The following is a 20,051-nucleotide window of genomic DNA, read 5'->3' as shown; positions in this document are numbered from 1 at the left end:
CCCAAACACTGTGCAAAGCGATAGTTTTCCACAATTGAAATACACGTGTGTAGATTTGGAGGAGGGCTAAAAGTAGCATCTTTGAAAAGTTAGGCAAGCATTGGTTGAGATCCCCGTACCTAAAACGCGAGCGTGACGCATCTCTAAACGCGCGAGAACTTACGAGAGAATAGAAAGTTGATTTGGGCGAGAATCTCTTACCCAAGCACTGTCCAAATCGGTAGCATTCTACAAGTGAAATACACGTGTGTAGATTTGGGGGAGGGCTAAAAGTAGCATCTCTAAAAAGTTAGGTAAGCATTGGTTGGGATCCCTGCACTAAAAACGCGAGTGCGGTGCATCTTTAACTGTGCAATAACTTTCGAGAGAAAAGAAACTTGATATGGGCGAAAATCTCTTACACAAGCACTGTCCAAATCGATAGTTTTCCACTAGTAAAATACACGTGTGTAGATTTGGCCGAGGGCTTAAAGTAGCATGTTGAAAAAGTTAGGTAGGCATTGCTTGGTATCTCTGCACCTAAAACGCGAGTGTGGCGCATCTCTAAACGTGCGACAACTTACGAGAGAAAAGAAAGTTGATATGGGCGAGAATCTCTTACCCAAGCACTGTCCAAATCAATAGCTTTCCACAAGTGAAATACACGTGTGTAGATTTGGGGGAGGGCTAAAAGCAGCATCTTTAGAAAGTTAGGTAAGGATTGGTTGGGATCAATGCACCTAAAACACGAGTGTGGCGCATCTCTTACTGTCCGAGAACTTTCGAAAGAAAAGAAAGTTGATATGGGCGAGAATCTCTTCGCCAAGCACTGTCCAAATCGATTGTTTTCCACTAGTAAAATACCCGTATGTAGATTTGGCAGAAGGCTTAAAGTAGCATGTTGAAAAAGTTAGGTAGGCATTGCTTGGTATCCCTGCACCTAAAACGCGAGTGTGGCACGTCTCTAAACGTGCGAGAACTTACGAGAGAAAAGAAAGTTGATATGGGCGAGAATCTCTTACCCGGGCACTGTCGAAATCGGTAGACTTACACAAGTGAAATACACGTGCGTAGATTTGGGAGAGGGCTTAAAGTAGCGTGTTTAAAAAGTTAGGTAGGCATTGCTTGGGATCCCTGCACCTAAAACGCGAGTGTGGCGCATCTCTAAACGCTCGGGAACTTACAAGAGAAAAGAAAGTTGATATGGGCGAGAATATCTCACCCAAGCACTATCCAAATGAATAGACTACCACAAGTGAAATACACGTGTGTAGATTTTGGGGAGGGCTAAAAGTAGCATCTTTAAAATGTTAGGGAAGGAATGGTTGGGATCCCCGCCCCTAACATGCGAGTGTGGTGCATCTCTAAACGCGCAAGAACTTAAGAGAGAAAAGAAAGTTGATACGGGCGAGAATCTCCAACCCAAACACTTTGCAAATCGATAGTTTTCCACAAGTGAAATGCAAGTGTGTAGATTTGGGGGAGGGCTAAAAGTAGCATCTTTAAAAGGTTAAGTAAGCATTGGTTGGGTCCCCTGGACCTAAATGCGAATGTTGCGCATTCCTCAACGTGCGAGAACTTTCGAGATAAAAGAAAGTTGATATGGGCGAGAATATCTTACCCAAGCACTGTCCAAATCGATAGACTTCCACAAGTGAAATACGCGTGTGCAGATTTTTGGAAGGGCTAAAAGTAGCATGTTTAAAAAGGTTGGTGCGCATTGCTTGAGATGCTGCACCTAAAACGCGAGTGTGGCGCATCTCTAAACGCGCGAGAACTTATGAGAGCAAAGAAAGTTGATATGGGCGAGAATATCTCACCCAAGCACTGTCCAAATCGATAGACTTCCACAAGTGAAATACACGTGTGTAGATTTTTGGAAGGGCTAAAAGTAGCATGTTTAAAAAGGTTGGTGCGCATTGCTTGAGATGCTGCACCTAAAACGCGAGTGTGGCGCATCTCTAAACGCGCGAGAACTTATGAGAGCAAAGAAAGTTGATATGGGCGAGAATATCTCGCCCAAGCAATGTCCAAATCGATAGACTTCCACAAGTGAAATACTCGTGTGTAGATTTGGGGTAGGGCTAAAAGTAGCATCTTTAAAAAGTTAGGTAACATTGGTTGGGGTCCCCGCCACTAAAACGCGATTCTGGCGCATCTCTAATTGCAGGAGAACTTACGAGAGCAAAGAAAGTTGATATGGGCAAGAATCTCCAGCCCAAACACTGTGGAAATCGATAGTTTTCTAGAAGTGAAATACACGTGTGTATATTTGGGGGAGGGCAAAACGTAGCATCTTTTAAAAGTTAGGTAAGCATTAGTTGGGATCCCTGCACCTAAAACTCGAGTGTGGCGCTTCTCTAAACGCCCAAGAACTTACGAGAGAACAGAAAGTTGATATGGGCGAGAATCTTTAACCCAAACACTGTGCAAATCAATATTTTTCCACAAGTGAAATACACGTGTGTAGATTTTGGGGAGGGCTAAAGGTGGCATCTTTAAAAGTTAGGTAGGCACTTGTTGGGATCCCCGCACCTAAAATTGCGAGTGTGGAGCATCTCTAAACGCGCGAGAACTTATGAGGGAAGAGAAACTTGTTTTGGGCGAGAATATCCAACTTAAGCACTGTCCAAATCGATAGACTTCCACAAGTGAATTACCTTTGTTTAGATTTAATGGAGGACCAAAACTAGCATTTTCAAAGAGCCCTGTAAGCATAGTTTGGGATCCCCACACCCAAAACGCGAGTGTGTCGCATCGCTAAACGCGCGAAAACACGGGAGTAAAAAGAAGATATTAATGGGCGAGAATCTTTGACCCAGGCATTGTCCAAAGCGACAGACTTCCACAAGTGAAATACGTGTGTAGATTTGGGAAAGGGCCAAAAAAAAAGTCCAGTAAGCATAGTTTGAGATCACGACACCAAAATTGGGAATGTGGCGCATCTCTAAACGCACGAAAACACGCAAGAGAAAAAAAATATAAATGGGCGAGAATCTCCATCCCAAGTATTGGCCAAAGCGACAGACTTCCACAAGTGAAATACATGTGTGTAGATTTGAGGGAGGGCTAAAAGTAGCATCTTTAAAAAAGTTAGGTAAGCATTGGCTAGGACCCTGCTCCTAAAACGCTAGGGTGGCGCATCTCTAAACGCGCGAGAAGTTACGAGAGAAAAGAAAGTTGACATGGGCGAGAATCTGGTACCCAAACACTGTGTAAATCGATAGTTTTCCGCAAGTGAAACACACGTGTGTAGATTTGGGGGAGGGCTAAAAGTAGCATCTTAAAAGTTAGGTAAGCATTGGTTGAGATCCCTCACCTAAAACGCGAGTGTGGCGCATCTCTTAACGCGCGAGAACTTAAGAGAGAAAAGAAAGTTGATATGGGTGAGAATCTCTAACCCAAGCACTGTGCAAATCGATTGTTTTTTACAAGTGAAATACACTTGTGTAGATTTTTGGGAGGGGCAGAAGTAGCATCTTTAAAAAGCTAAGTAGGCATTGTTTCGGAACCCTGCACCTAAAACGCGAGTGTGGCGCATCTCTAAACGTGCGAGAATTTACGAGAGAAAAGAAAGTTGATATGGGCGAGAATCTCTTGCCCAAGCACTGTGCAAAGCGATATACTTCCACTAGTGAAATACACGTGTGTAGATTTGGCGTAGGGCTAAAAGTAGCATGTTTAAAAAGTTAGGTAGGCATTGCTTGGGACCCCTGCACCTAAAACGCGAGTGTGGCGCATCTCTAAACGTGCGAAAACTTACGAGAGAATAGAGAGTTGATATGGGCGTGAATCTTCAACCCAAACACTGTGCAAATCGATATCTTTCCACAAGTGAAATACACGTGTGTAGATTTGGGGGAAGGCTAAAAGTAGCATCTTTAAAAAGTTAGGTAAGCATTGGTTGAGACCCTGTTCCTAAAACGTTAGGGTGGCGCATCTCTAAACGCGCGAGAACTTACGAGAGAAAAGAAAGTTGATATGGCCGAGAATCTCTTACCCCGTGAGGGGACGGAATTGAATTCTACTGTAAGTATCTCTTCCTGTGTTTTTTTTTAATGCTATGAGAACAGGGCTGTATTTCTCTAAGACTCTGGGTGTAATTCGTAAAAACACTGAGTTCTTATAAATCGTTTAGAAATTCTTCGTTCCGGTTCAAATTTATGCACTGGTACATTAGCCTGCGAACGCAGAGGTATTTCCGGGTGTCACTTGGTTCCGCCGAAAAATAACGTCTGCGAACCCGAGGCAGGAAACTATTTCTGTGACGTAGGAATTTTAAGCCAACCACAGTTTAGCTCAAGTAGCCCCGAACTACTGCGCGAGGTTTTTGCTGTGAGGAGCACTCGAGTTTCATTCCATTATGGAATCTGATTGGCCAAGGAGAAACAAAAGTCATTGCGTCACAGAAATCGTTTTCTGGCTCGGGTTCGCAGACGTTATTTTGGACAGAACAAAGTGACAGCCGAAAATACGGCTGCATTCGCAGGCTTCTGGCACATTGGTGGGTACTTTATATGTAGACCGTGATGTAAGATACCTTAAACTATTTTTACTTTTCATGATGTACTGCTACGTTAGTCTGCTTTATAAATATTCAATTGCTTTGGTCGAGTTTTTAATTTCAATATGATTAAACGTTGTTTTTATGCGTTCCTGTTAAAAATGATGCAAAGTTGTCAATTTTAGTAATTTCAATTTGAAGAAAAGTTCCTGTTAGTACCTTATTGTTACTTGATGAAAATTTTGCGGTGTTTGTTTTACCAGGGCGCTTCATGACGCCTCCCGGATTAAGCTATACCTTCCCTAGTTGAATCGTCAGCAGTTTATCGTACGCTATTCAGGTTATTGATTGGAAAAATAATTATGCTTTTGAACCTTAGTTCCTCTATTTTCAGGGGATGGGGTGTGGGCTTACTTCTTTCGGAGGTCGTTACTTACGGACTTTTACGATTCGTTGCGTGTACGAGCTATTGGCCAAGCGATTGGCCAAGCCATTGGTAGCCGTGCATGGTCACCTAAAGCACTGACAATCTATCTCAGCTCCATGTACTAAGTTTCTCCTCGCGCTTTTTTTTTTTGCCCTCGGCTGTGTAATTGTGCGATATTTTCTTCACAATAATTTTAATTGCCGAGCATGATAATACTGCACGTGGCTCCCACTGCCAACGACATACTCAGACAAGTATTCCAGATCATCTGAGTTTTTATTTCTTAAGATCTGTTTTAGATTGATTAATCAAACGCTTCTTTGCGCCCGGATAAGCATCTCGATGCAAGCTCAGAGTTTATTTTGATGGCTTTCATTGGGTAAAATCACTATTTATTGAACATTTGAAATAAATTTCGGTTAATCAACAACTCTTGTTTCTATTTTGAGTTATGTGCTTTGCTAATCATCCGTTCATCGACCTTGGATGGTCTCACGTGAGAATCCTGAAAACCAGCCAATCAGAGTGAACTTTAGCATCTTGATACGTGCTTGCTAAATTTGGCCAGTGTCTTTTGCTCTCACACGAGATGGACTACAGTGCGACATTTTGTCCAGAATATTTTCTATTCCCTCCCACCCACCCAAAGCACTTGCCCGCTAATAGGTCTTCGTAGTAATATAGTTTGCCTAAGGGCTTTTCCAATCATCTAGGATATTTTATAATACAACTTAAATTGTAGGGCGACATCAGTTTGACACCTAAGTTGTAATGTACACGATTAATAAAAACTCGTGGCATAACATGTAAATCTTGAGGGTTCAAGCACCACTTTTAGTTGTATTTAATAGATGCGTTAATTGTTAAGATAAGCAATGGGACTCTTAGAATAAGTACCTCTTTTGAGGTTTCTTTGTGTACACTTGAATTAAAATTACCAAAACGAACATTTATAACTTTTAGAGCAATTACATACCACATTTGAGGTGGTTTAGACATGTCAATCTATTGAAGGATCTTTACGATTCTCAGAAACACTTAAGTATGTTACTTATCTGAACGAACTATAGAAACTAAGTACCTCGCTTAGGTTTGTTTATGTCGATTAGAACAGTCTGCCAGTCCAGTAATACATACTTGAGATCGTAATTCACAATTTATACTTTTTTATATTGTTACCGTTCTTTGCACGTTCTGTTAAGGTTGGTCAAATAAACACAGGAATGGGGATGAAGTGCTCCTCTCGTCACACTCTTGCCCCCATAGACTCGATTTTCGGACGCCAACTCCCTCCAATTTTACCCCCTGGAGTTAGGTTAGTGGAGGCCCACTCCCTCCAGTCAGAGAGGAGGCCCACTCCCTCCTCTCTACCATGGAATGTTTACAGTGGCCCTGAGTGAAGGCCTACTCCCTTCTCTCCATCCACTGTCTACATCTCCTTGGGCTGTAGGTTTTGTTTTCTTGACACTCCAGGGGTTCATGGGGCTAAAATATTAACTTCCCCATTTTCAGCCACACAAAGTTGTTGCTGTCCTTATTTTAAGAGAAGCAAGGAGAGGTTGATTAACAAGACATTTACGTCTGCTCGCCGCGTTCAACATCCATTCGTAGGCACTTTGGTATCTTTAAGTTCAGTTCGTGGATCTGAACTTGGTTCAGGGGGAGAAGCAGAGGAAGGTTCATGTTGTGTAATTCGTTCATCATTGCGGGATTACTTGATTTATCGGCATTCCCCGGTTTTGTCCGCTCACATTTTTTTCGTGCGCAAGTCTTTCTTCGCGTGTGTTTTGTTCCAGATTATTGGCGTCGGTGGAGTCCGCTATCATTTGAAAGCATCGGGAATGACTCGAAAGCATTATTTACTTTTAAAGCACTATTAATATTGTGACTTCATTTTAAAGCTTGCCTCATATTCCATCGGCCCTTTCTGGTTTAGTTTTTATTTAATATTATCGACTGACTGACTCGGACCTTCTAATCACACAGTCTCTCTCATTTAAGTTAAAAGATCAACTTCTAAATTATAATTTATTAAGACTGTTAAGAGTGTGTCCATGAGAAAACCAGGCAGGGGGTGATACAGCTCAAGTCACCGATTTTGCTCAAACTTGGCGCAAATCTTAGGTTTGGTGAGTGAATATTTTATTCTTATCAAGTTAGGGGGACCCCCTGCAAAAGTGGCCATTTGACACTAATCTATGCATATTCAATTAGCCAACTTTAGTTTAGTACTTCTACAACAAGAAAGGCCATGTGAAAATGAAATCCACTGGATCATGTTGTACAACTATCAGTCTAAAAGCACAGATATTCATTTCAACTGGGCAATTTGATATCTGTCCGTGGCTTCATCGTAAGTGAGTGGTATGTTTTGTAGTGTCGTGAATAGCCTTTAACTGATGGCAAATATCTGCAATAGGCAAAACCAATACACATTATTCTAACATGGGTAGTGAGAGCAATCAATAAAGTTCTCAAAAAGGCCATAAATGTTTGGGGACTTCAATATTTTTTCGACGTGTGCTGGAGTACTGTTTACATACGTGTAGAACTTTACGATTAAACAGCTAGATGGTTAAGAGTGGCTGACGGCTTACGAGACAATTACGAGTTTGAGAAGCCTTTATTCCAGGTCAATCCAACAGTTCTAGACTTAAATCGTTGTCTTAAAGAGCAAAATCGCAGTCTTCGCAGAAAATGCTCGGGTGATCCCTGGTTGGAAACAAACGCCAGTTTAGCACAAACATTGAGCTACATTGAGCTGAACAACTGTTGTACAGACTACAGATTGCAGATTGATTTTATTTGAAAACACTCAGGACATTTAGCCACCCAAAAAACACTGATCCCATTCCTTACACTTTAAAACAATCGATGCTAGATATTTCTTATTGATTTTAAGTTAAGTCAAGACAGAGAAATAGCTTTTGTGTTTTAGTGGATGTTCATGAAATGGCCATAAATTTGATTTTAAATTGATCGAACTAAAACGCTACATTTTGCCCATATTTTCAGCCGCACGAAACAATTCAAATTTAAAATATTTAGCTTCATCCCTGGCCCTCAAGATATCTATGGGAAGGCGTTGAGATATGGAAGTCTGAAAGAGAGCAATATTTATACTGCAAACAATTTGAGACAACAATGCAATCTAAAGTGGTTGTAAAATTTAATTCAAGTGCAAGGTGACGTTTAAGGCAGGATTATAGCTGGTGTAGTAAATTTATCTCCATGTATAAAAGACGAAAAGCAAAATTTTCCTTCATTTAGGTGCGCGGTCTAAACACGAAATTTATTTTGTTGCGTTCGCTTTACGAAAAAAATAGCCATGCAGCTTTATTGAAATCATTACTCATCTGTTAAACAGTCATTTTAAGAGTATTGAATATATCCCAAACAATTTAGAATGACTTCCTTAATGGGCAAGAAGTGAAGTTATTTGTCATGGTATACAACAATCAGGTTGTTGGTTTATTGGATTCCTCCGCCGTGCACGTGAATAGCCATGATTTTGTTTTCTCGTATTCCTGTTTAAAGAGAGACAGTAACGAAACTGATATATGTTTTAAGGACGGTGCCTACTAAATACAAAGGTTTTTGCGCCAGGTTAGGACCTTGCGGAAAAAGTAGATCTTTGCAAGGGCTATCGGAATCCATAAAGATAAAAGAGGGTAGCCACGCATTTTTTCGAGATAATTAGCCTTGAATCTCAACAAAAATGCTGACATCAGCATTTTTCTGAAAATAGAGGGAGAGGATATTTCTTCACAGCTTTCTTTAGAATTCGCCTTTACATACAGAAAAGCAAACACATTTATAAAGATCTGAAAACTACATGGTAAATGGTAATATAAAAACCATTTTTGGCATGATTTTAATAACAAAATCGTTGCAACAGCACTTTTAGCGTCTCTGACAGCCTTCCTCTGTTTCAGCTAAAATACAGGCTAAATATCTTTCGCTCACAACCAGAAACTAATCACCTGCTGAATAGACTTGCCACTTCCATTTCATAACATAAAATATAGGGGTAACCACCCGTTTTTTAAAGTCATTGATCCTTTTTTAAACTTTTTACGGTGCCTGTTACATTTTTTCCTGTCACCTCCCCAGTAAGTAAAACACTTGCGTATCTCGCAATTGTTTTGCGCGCGCACTACGCCATCTGCAGGTACATGCTTACAGTTGGATTTCAGTATAATTTTCGACAGATACAGCTAGTTTTTCAGCTGGAAGACGTTAACAGCTAGTGGTTAGCGATATGCTGCTGTTCTGGTGTTCCTGGTTTAAGTACAGGTTCATTAAACTTGATTTGGTCACAGCAGGAAAATTTTGCTTTCAATTTAGTAGTGTACTTGGTAGCGTAGTTAATTGCGTCATGTCAACCCAGCGCGCGTGTGGCGCTTAAGCCATGCCTTGCGTGATGCGCAGAACGTGTGCGCACTAACAAAAGTAAGCACAGTCCTTAAAGCTTGATGTAGACAACTCGCAAACAAAGTACGTTGTTAATTTACCTCAAATATTTGGTGCAGATTAAATGCAAATGACACTGCATTATGCTTTAGCTTGCCCCACCGGAACATTTTCAAAATGAATTGATCCTTTCAAAATGTTCGGTTAAATGGAAGGCCCAGGTGCTGCGATAATAATCGATCATTTGAATCAGTAATTTTTTTTCGCAAGGAAAACGGGATTTAAGAAAAACCGTTTTCTTATCTCTTTACCATTCGTTTTTAAATTATTTCGCTAAGCGGCTCCGACCTTGCGATGTAGACCAGCACAATGGAACGCTCAGGAATAAAATTCGGTGTTTTGCTTGTTCAGAGGATTTCACAAAATTAAAAGCTTGCCGTTCAGAAGAAATGTTTTTCCATCATGGTCGGCGGCCAATTTCAGGACACCGACCTGAAAAGCTAAAATAAATTCATAGCTTTGTCGTATCAGAGGTTTTGCCGAGAATAGAGCTTGAAAGCGCCATTACATAATTTTATTAATAGCTATACATTATAAAACTAGCTCAGTGTTCAGTCAGTATCGGGGAGTATTTTTGTGGCGTTCTTGTTGTTTCAAGTTCGTGGAACTCGCCTGCAGTTAAGTTCCTATACCTTCCATAAAAAACCCGACGTTTCTCCCCAGTGAACAAGCTGGCTCGGTAATGTATTTACAAAACATTGATTTTGGGTCCGTCAGTTTTAAATTGAGGCAATTTACTTTCATTATCAGGGCACACCCTTTTCTGATACCGCCTGACGCAGAGGATCCCGCGAAAGAAGTTAACGGAAAGGAGAAAAGGATTATATATTGAAAGAGCTGGACTCGGCTAAAGAATTACCATTATTGTATCGAAACATATCAAGTAAATAAAGTCGTTGTTGTTTTTGGTATAGTTTTAGTTGCTTTTGCTTAGAAGGAGTGGAGGCCAGGACGAAGGAGAGATAGAGAAAGGGGATTGCAAGTAAACACTGGATGAGGCATCAAACACAGTTGAATTAAGGGAGATGGGGTGAAGAGAAAAAGGTATAAACAAAGAGGAGTGAAGAGGGGAGGATAAAGAGGCCACACAAGAGCTCGCTGAGAGATTAAACACTATATTTTCTTTTATTTTTGGCTTATTTACACGTTCTATTTATTAAAATCCAACTGATGGCAAAAATGATATAAATTTCGGATGATGTCTTGGAAATGAAATCGAAAAAAAATCTGAGTAAACCGAGATACAAAAGGTAAACCAAATGTACGCTCGAAATACAAATCGGTACTGTATTGTACATCATTGATTTCAAACATGAGGACGTTCACGGTGTACTACCTCACGATTTGATCTTGTTCTCTGGGTATTTCGTGGAATCGAAAGTTCTCTACTCTCAGTTGTGCCTGGAGAGCTTATGTTACGACTGGGCCAACATGGTTTGGCTGCCTAGCCCTGAGCATTTTGAAATAAAGAACTGGATTTAAAACGAAAGTGGAATACACCATTGCAGTTATCAGCAGAAACACGGTATTCAAGGCCTTCCCTTGAAACTCTACCGCCCTTATCACAATGTGGCAAACGATCAATGGTAACCTGAATAAAATATAAGTTCCACTGAGTCCATACGTCAGCCGTGTAAGTTGTTTTTCCTGGCGTTGTTGGATGGTTAAATTTGTCGATTTTGGAATAGCTAGCGAGCGCACCGTTTTTACGACACGAAAGAAAGTAATTATCACTAGCACTATTACTAGCGTATCTAGCTGTGCAATTGTCGCTAGGTAAATTTGGATAACATTACCTTGTTCCGTTTGAGAAAACTTGGACTGCTTATAAGGAAACCATGTATAGCAAACAGAGGTATATTTTCTCAACAGTACGAGTAGTACAGCAGTAATTATGTAGGCCACAAGCCAAGTAAGTGGCAGAATTTTCTTAACATTCCGCGTTGATAACCGACGACGGAATGGGCGGACAACGCAATCGTGGCGATCTATTGTCATAAGAGTTATAGTCAACGCATTTAGCGCTACGCAGCCGACAGAAAGAGGAAAGCCAAGTTTACACAGTGTCTGAGTGACTGGAAAGTGGCCAGCCTAAAGGTAATTGACAACGGTTGCTATTAACAGGGACGGCATAGCAAAGAAGGATGTCAGGAGCCCAGTCGAAGAAAGGTTGGCGAGCAGATAGTGAGGCACTTTGCGAAGGTCACGGCGTCTTCGAAGCAGATCACAGACGAAGGCGTTTCCAGAAGCTCCCGCCAAAATCAAGATCGACAAAATCACGAGGACTGCAATGGCGAGACTTCTTGGCACTGGTGCGGGCGCTGGTGTCGAAGGATAACTTTCCTCCATAATGGTAGAAAAATTCACATTTGTAGAGTTAGGCATTCTTCCACCCTGACACTCAGTGCTGAAAGGCTTATCCAAATCGATTATACATGCTAGATACTGGAGCCCTATTCCACTGGATTTATAGCATTTAAAGTTGAGGACGACTGCAGTCATGTCCAGGAAATGAGATCAATTATCATACTAAGCACCAATCAGGTTGTTTGTTTATCAGTTGGCCTCCCCCACAGTGCACGTAAACAGCCATGATGTTGTTTTCTGGTATGTCTGTATAAAAAGAAACAGTGACGGAACTGTGAAATGCTTTTTAAATTTGATGGACACAAGTCGCGTTTGATGAACTTAAAACAGGGACATGTTTCCCATTTAGCCGGAACATTTGGTTCAAATAAAATGAAAATAAAATGCAAATGACGCTGCATTACGTTTTAGCTTGCCCCACCAGAAGACATGAATTGATCTTTACAAAAGGTTCTCCTTATCGGGTCCAGGTGCTATGACTGCGAGAGAAATTGATCATTTGATTACTGCATTCGGAAGGGAAACGGGATCGAAGAAAGACCGTCCTCTTATCTCGTTACCATTAGTTTTTAATTGGTTTCCTGAGCCTTCCGGTCCTTGCGATATTGACCAGTACAATGGAACGTTCACACATTAAATCCGGTGTTTTGCTTGTTCAAAAAATTGCACAGAAGCTTGTCGTTAAGTATATTTTTTTTCCTTTCAGAGATATTTGGCTGCTAATTTCAATTTAACATAGAACGGCGACCTAAAAAGCGAAAATGAATTCTTAGTTTTGACACGTCGGCCTTTGTGCCGAGAACTGGGCGTAAAAGCGCCATTATATATATATTTCATTTGACTAGCTTGTTGTGAAGTTTTGAAACTTCACCCGCAATTTTCTGGAAAACGCTGTCATAATTTTATTTTAAATTTTGCCATCGTTTAGAAAAACCATGTTAAAAATCATTGGTATGACGTCCTAACATTACCATGGTAACTCAGATCTTGGTAAAACGTACGTCATCTGAAATGTCAGTTTTTTTTCTTTCAAAAAAATATTAATTTTTTTTATGTATGCAATGGCGCTTTTAACCCCAAATCTTGACACAAAGGCCGACGTATGTGATCTACGACGAAAGTGATCTACTTCTTTAGGCTTTTCGGTTTTTTGATTTTTTTTTCGCCTTTTCTTATCTTTTTGCTATAGTTGCTGACCTTCTATTGGGGTTTCTTCCAGTTCAAGGAGGGTGGCAAAGGGTTTTTTGTTTGACACGTGATCGCCCCAAAATTAGCAGCGTGATGAGTGATCGAGACCAAATTAGTCGCGGGACAGGACATCATAACGTGATGCGTGATTTGCTATTTTACAAGCACGTGATGCGTGATTTACCAATTAGATTACCTTGAACGTTCTCTGAAGTAGATAGCATTCATTCAAAGTAAATAGTAAATAGAGTGTTAAAAAAGATCATCAAATCGTGGCAGACGTGCCACCATTTTCTGGTCTTTTTTTCCATTTCTTGACCTCTGATGTTTTTGATCTTCGTGGATCTCATGGTACTGTAGGTCCAAACAATTTTGACACAAATTATAGGAATAAGCCAATTGAAAATACTTAAACTTTGCACATAGACTATGAACTTCAGCGTTACTTTTGTCCATTTTGTTTACCGATCATTTTTGGCAGCGCATCAGACAGACAATCGCGGCGAGTCACCAAAGGCGTGGTTATCAAAACAGGAAAGAAAACTGATTTGTATTAGGGGTGGCGAATGGTCTTTGAAAAACCATGGGTCTCGCAAAATTCTCGTCAAATTTCATGGGTCTCGTATGTAGTGCCTTTTTCAAAGCAGTTATGTGGGTCTCGTAGTCCCGCTTTTTCACAAAGCTGCAGCCTCGTAGTCGGTCTCGATTTTTTAGAGGCATAGAACTCGAAGCACCGATTTGTTTGTTCGGTTTATATTTTACAATGGACATTAAACGACTTACAACCTTAACGTATCGAGCTCGCATTTACAACACTTTTTAATTCTTTTTTTAAATAAGTATTAACGAGCAGCACACAGCAACAGATCTTGTCAACTTGCTTTATTTTCTTCGACCGGTCTCGTCTGAGAGCACAGACTTCGCCAGGGAGTTTGAACAAGATGGCTAATCTATAGAGTACAAATCACATTCGTACAAAGGTGTGAACAGCAAAAAAATACCTACCTACCTGAAATACCCACAGAACATTTCGTGCAGGATATAAGAAAAGTGCATTATTTAAGTTTGGGGCTCACGGATTTAACGTTAACCAGTCGGAGAAAATAAGGCAAGTTGACAAGATCTGTTCCTGATGCTGCTCACAAGTACTTATTAAAAAAAAGCTGTTTTAAAAAAATTAACAACAAAAAACTCGCTAGTCTCAGCTCCACTCCTTCTATTATTCTCCTTAGTTGGCTTATTGTGACCTTGCTGTACAGCGTATTAGAATAAGAGAGTGTTGTGTCGATGCACATTTTTTGGATAACAATCTTAAAAAATGAATTTATTTGCCGCCAAATAAAAGTGTTTATGACTCCTACCCACTTTTATTAATTATTAAATGTAACTATCACAGTTTAACAACTAAGGTAAGCTAGGGAGGAATGGCAGTGAGCAGGGTTCAACCGGAGGGGGATGGAGTGTAATTTGTGCAACGTAACAAAAGGATTGAGTAATAGTCACGAGACTATCTGATGACCTAACTAACAATAGATTGATTATTTGGCAATAGTCACGAGTTGAGACGGAAAAGTACATAGCCTCGTTTCCATTGAGACCTATAAGATGATGTGTGTTCCTCGAGTTCGTCCTCTTTGTCTCCAGACCTAACACTCTGCGAGTTCAACCCTCCTCCTCCCTTCCTCCACCTCGTATATTTTTTATTTCTTTGTATTGGGTATTTCATTGTGGGCCTGCCGTTTTTCTCGTGCCCTCACCTTTGCTAGAGCTTTACGAACGAAATAATCGTTCCTAATTAGTTTTATTTGACTATGTATAATTTAATCAATAAAGCGGCCACCTCGTGTGGCCAAAATTTATCCCAACACTGGATCTGGATTACATTTTTGGGGGGCGCTCTTTGCAAACAAAGCTCGGCTGTTGACCAAATAATTGACTATAGTTTTTTCATTAAGTTGTATTTAATTGCATCTGGGAAAGGAGACATAAAAACTCCTATTACTCTTAAATGATTACAACTCTTTTATTGCTATGTGCCAACTGTTCTAACTGCAAGCAATGCAAGAGGTTTTGCGCTGAAGAAAGGTGATCGACGGCAAAGTTGAACTGGAAGACATTCTTTAGAAGTTGTGGTTAACGGAAGGAGTTCCTTGCCTATCCACGTTCTTTGCTTAGGATTGTTCATCAAAGTACGCGGTATATACGCCTAGAGCGACAACCTCAAACTTATTTCGCGCCAGGGTACAAAACAGAAAGAAGTGATTCACAATGCTGATAACAGCTGAGTCCAGTCTTTTGGCTACGTTACACTACTGAACTAGACAAAGCATATCTTGGTGGTGGTCTCGATACTTGAGTTAAACAAAGGACGTTGTCTCAAAATCTCAATTGGTCATGGCGATGCCCACCTGTATCGGTCCTATGGCAAGCACGGTCAAGGTGACTAAATTCGCAGCGTGATATAAACTTGTAGTTCAGAAAAACAATTGTTCAACCCTGACTAGAATCACCAAACACCTAAATTAAGAAACGCCACTACACAATAATACTTAAAAACAATATTAGCAGATGTCTACAAAGAAAATTGTCAGGAATCGGCGGCTATGTTGTAATGGTATTTACTTCGAGGGCTGCACTGCGAGACAATCGCCTGAGGTCGTTCTGGAACAGAGAAAACCGAGGGCGATATCTCAAGCTAATGACATCTGATAAGTTTATTATATTGCCTTTGCTAATATTAGTACCAGCCGCTGCCGGACATTAACCTCCATCATGGAAATGACGGAAAAATGCAGCCCGGAGTAGTGCATCACAGCGGGCGTTAAATCATTGGAAGGTTTAATAATCTCAAGAATGATTGTCACTAACCAAGCATAGACGTACTAACTAAAATCGTTATTGTTTGTTCTTGTACACCTTGCTAAAGTAAAAATAATCAACAAGGTCAATATTTCTACTTATTACACAGTCACGAGTAAGTTAGTTTACAGGGTCAATAACTAAAATCAAAACCAATCAGATTGCCCTGTTACCGTTGTTAGACTGGTCACTGTCCCGGCTTACATTGTTTTCTTTTACTTCCACCTTTCTGTTTTAAGGAAAGAAGGCTAATGAGGTAATTGTGATAAGTAAAGGTACTGGCTACTTTCGAACCCAGTGGCTCATTTGACTAACGCTTATCTCTGGCTTCCGCAGCAAAGAGCGACTAGGAATAGACCTTCTCCTCCCTGCTAATCAACCGGAAGGAGGCCTCCAGCATTACATTCGCTGGAACCCATTTAGACATCAGGGTACGGTAGAGAGAGGCACCGTCAGAATAAAGAACACAATATAATAATCCTGGTCAGGGCTCGAGCCTGGACCGGTTGATAAGGAGCGCTTTTCATTGAGCCAAAAAATTCTGGAACTTTTGGAACGGGGGAAAGTTTCCGGAAAACCCGAAATTAGTTGAACTTTCGAAATGCTAACTATTAGAACGAAAATTCCGGGTTGAAAAAGTCAAATAGAACGGAAATTCCCGGTAGGAAATTGTTTCAAATTTGGGCAAATCTCGCGAGGTTGTCCTCTTTGACGGAAATTCCGCAAAATGTTTCGCCCTTGTAGTGGCAATTTCGGGAGATTCAAAGCGGAATGTTTGGTCCAGTGGAAAGCGAGGACGAAATCCAGCGCAGTGACCATTAGGCCTCCACTTACCCGACAACAAGTTATCGCGAAGTAAGGTAATACTCTCATTACTCTTTCTCACAAATTATCCGCTTAATGCCATGTTTTAGTTCTCGCAACGTATCGCCATAATGGCATAAGACCCTAAAGCCATTCTTTAGATATCCTACGTTTGTCGAGATACCAAGGCAAACTTACGCTTGGCTATCTTATCGATAACACTAATAAGTTCTCAACATTTATATGCTCTAACTAATGCATTTAAAATTACCAGCGTAACTCCAAATTTTACTATTTGTTCAGTGTCTTCGGCATATGTGAAAAATAATAATAGTAGTTAATAAAATTAGTACCATGTTGTGGGCATGCTCTCGCTAGAGACATGGCATTTTATCAAAGGAAACATAACATTATTACGAATTCCAGCAGGCCGGCGCCTATTCATGGCTGTGGAGCTGAGTTCTGTAATACCAAGAACGAATCCAGCCTATGACAAGAGAGAAAAAGACAAAAAAAAAAAAAAAAAATTCTAAAAATGAAGAAAAACTTTCTAATCACCTCTTGTGTATTGTTGAGTGAAAGGGGCACTTCTCAAGGAAAGTCTTGAGAAAAGTCGAAGAGACGAAGGAGGATAAACCTGGCTGACCCGCACGCCTAAATAATTTCAGCTTGCGTATTTTTAAAAGTCAACAATGAAGTCAGGCGCGTTGAATTTCCTTGTTTGAAAATCTGCAAGGAATTGCGGGCCCTGCAATTGATCATTTGGAGTTCATTATAACGTAAAAAAGTAAACGCACCTGAGTGCATTGACACGTTATTTAAGTGTGTGGACATTTTGAAGGACACCAGAGAAGTCTACACTTCTCAGGTGCTTATACAGGAAATCGCTCGCACTCACAATCGCGACAGGGCGCTTATATGTCCCGGCCTTTTTCCGCCCTGATCGCGACATTAATCCGCGTGCCTTGCTACTTGGCGAGCCACGCGCGTGGCGTGACCGCCATATTTATTGAAATGAGGCTCCAAAATGCGCGAGGCCTCAACAATTTACTTCCGTGCTTTAACTATATTCAACTAAATTTTAGAGACATTACTCGCGCCGCGACTGGCAGAGGCATCAATTGCGATACGATTGGTGGAGTTGATGATCCTTAATCAATAATGATCGATCGTTGATTAACGTTGATTATATCGCGCCATATAGCACGACACCCCCTAGGTCATACACGAGATTAGTCGGTCGTTCACGTCTCCAGTTGGAGCGCGCGTGACGTCTGGAACACTTTTAGAAATCTTTCTCTTTCTGCATTGTTGCGACATGAAAGGACTACTGCACTTTTAAGAACGCTCGAGTTATGAATCGAAGTTGCTTCTCGTGCAGTGAAAAGTTATTTGAGCACTTAACTGGTGGATTTTTAAAAACAATCGAAAGTACAAGCACACGGCTGTGCAAAGTTATTCTCTTAGCACGTCCTTCGTGTTCTTAGAAACTCCAGCGCGTTTATATAACTAAGCAATGTGATTGGGCGCGTAAGCTAGTTCGTTAACATTCACGCACTTCAAGACAAGATTTTGAGCGTGCGCAATAATTTCAAATTCTATAAAGCAGCTTAGCGAACTACCTCCGCCTTCGTAATTATAAGCGTATTTATCATGAACGTATTTGTTTACTGAGCTGGAGGGCCGAACGAGAATATTTGGCTCGGGGCCAGGGTGTATGAACCAAGCCATCTTTATACAGAGCTTGATTTGGTTAGAAGTTATCAAAAGCGGGGCGGGGAGGCTTTTTCGCATACCGCCTCGCGTCATCTCTAACGTGACATAAACACGACAGTTCGCATTATGTTTTTATATCGGATTCCATGAGCGGGGCAGTACCGGGGCTGTGTCTAGGAATTGCGCGCGCTGCAATAGAGAACTCCGAGTTCGTAATATATCTCAACAAAGTACTCGGCTTCCGCGCGCGCACGTGTTTCATCGGGTTATAACGCGCGCCGCTTACGCAGCGAGTTTGAGTGCGGGCATTACACTCGTATTTTATAAAGTGAATCGTCAACATCTTCCTCGAGCATTGTTTAAGCACTTAATTTAATTTACTTAATTTACTGTTTATTCACTGTTTAAGCACTACATCTCGTGCTTCCCTATGCGCTGTTCTCGTTTTAGAAAGTGAAAATGTTTTTGTGTTTGTATATCTGAAAAATGACTTCGGCCTCTTTTACTGTTTCCTAAAGGCCCTGGCCAAACCAGAATCACAGTAGACGAGAGTTCACTGAGATTGGTCGCTAAAATACTGTTAAGCTCTCATTTTGAAACCAAGTTTCAATGAGAGTTCAAGACACCTTTGGCTCCCCCGATGACTAATTTTTGCTGTCTGTCGTGTATTCTAAACCTCGTTTGGCCGCGTTCCAATGATAGTCGTTGAAAGTTTAGTTCTCTTTAACGCTCCGGAGCTCTGGTCGACGCACGCTTTGGGAAAGCCAGAACCAACGGAAATGAAAAGCAATAAACTAATTAGCGAACTCTCACCATCACTTAGTCAGTCTCCGTCAAGTTGCTCCAGAGGACGATTCCTTTCCCTCCAGAATCCCTCGCCCATCTCTGATCCTACAAACGGAATCAAGGAAATGAAACGAGGTGAACCACCGTTCATGTGTAGTAACGGTATTAGACAGTGAAGACTAGCTATATTAAATTTGGTCCGTGCCAAGACATACTTTTGTTATTTGTTATACTCGTAACTTTGCCGATACTGGATTTTCCCTATCAACTCTCGTTATTTTTATTTTAATTAATTAACGTGCATGGCACCGACACCTTCAACTTTAGTCGTAAGAACTAACAGATAAATACTTTTTCCAAAACGCCTGAATTGTCGCAATAGGGTAAAAAAAAGAACTTTGCTTGTTACAAGTCTTGCAAGTTTCCTTGTTGTAATAAATGCACGCGTTTTGAATATTTTTGCAACTTATGCCTCTCTGTATATACCCAAAGTTATTTAAATAGCGTAGAAGCATTGAACGGAAAAAACTAACACACGTTTTTACAGCAAACTTTCTTTCTATTGGAAAGCTTTTTTTATAAAAAGGGAATGCTGCAGCCGATGTTTTAGAGTGATTTTTCATCTTCATTATCACTGCTGTGTTAATTTACCACTTTGTCATGGGGACTAACTTAGTTGACGGTAATTAGTCCCAGGGAAAATGGGCTTATTGGTGTTTGTATTTTGCTGAAAACATGCAGCGAACGTCTTTAGAGACGGTCCAAAATGTTTGTTTGTTCATAACAAGATGTGTGGAGTTTGGGAGTTGTAGCACTGTACACCGGCTAACAACTGCAAAACAGGTGAGCTGGATTGAAGTGAAGGACTTAATCCTTTGACAAAAGGCTACGATTTCTCCCACAGGTTGTCAAGGTTGAAGTCACTTATAACAATAACGCTTGTTATGT

At 40.8% G+C, this 20,051-nt stretch overlaps 1 pseudogene; it reads right to left on the bottom strand.

Annotated features, from left to right (window-relative positions):
- Positions 1 to 10,793: 10,793 nt before the first annotated feature.
- LOC145480397 (neuropeptide Y receptor type 2-like) lies at positions 10,794 to 11,885 on the bottom strand (annotated as a pseudogene).
- Between the last annotated feature and the right edge of the window lie 8,166 nt (positions 11,886 to 20,051).

This window comes from Orbicella franksi, chromosome 3, assembly GCF_964199315.1.
Source record: "Orbicella franksi chromosome 3, jaOrbFran1.1, whole genome shotgun sequence".
Classification (NCBI taxonomy): domain Eukaryota; kingdom Metazoa; phylum Cnidaria; class Anthozoa; order Scleractinia; family Merulinidae; genus Orbicella; species Orbicella franksi.
The sequence above is the reverse complement of the archived record's forward strand: the minus strand, read 5'-3'. Positions and strand labels throughout refer to the sequence as shown.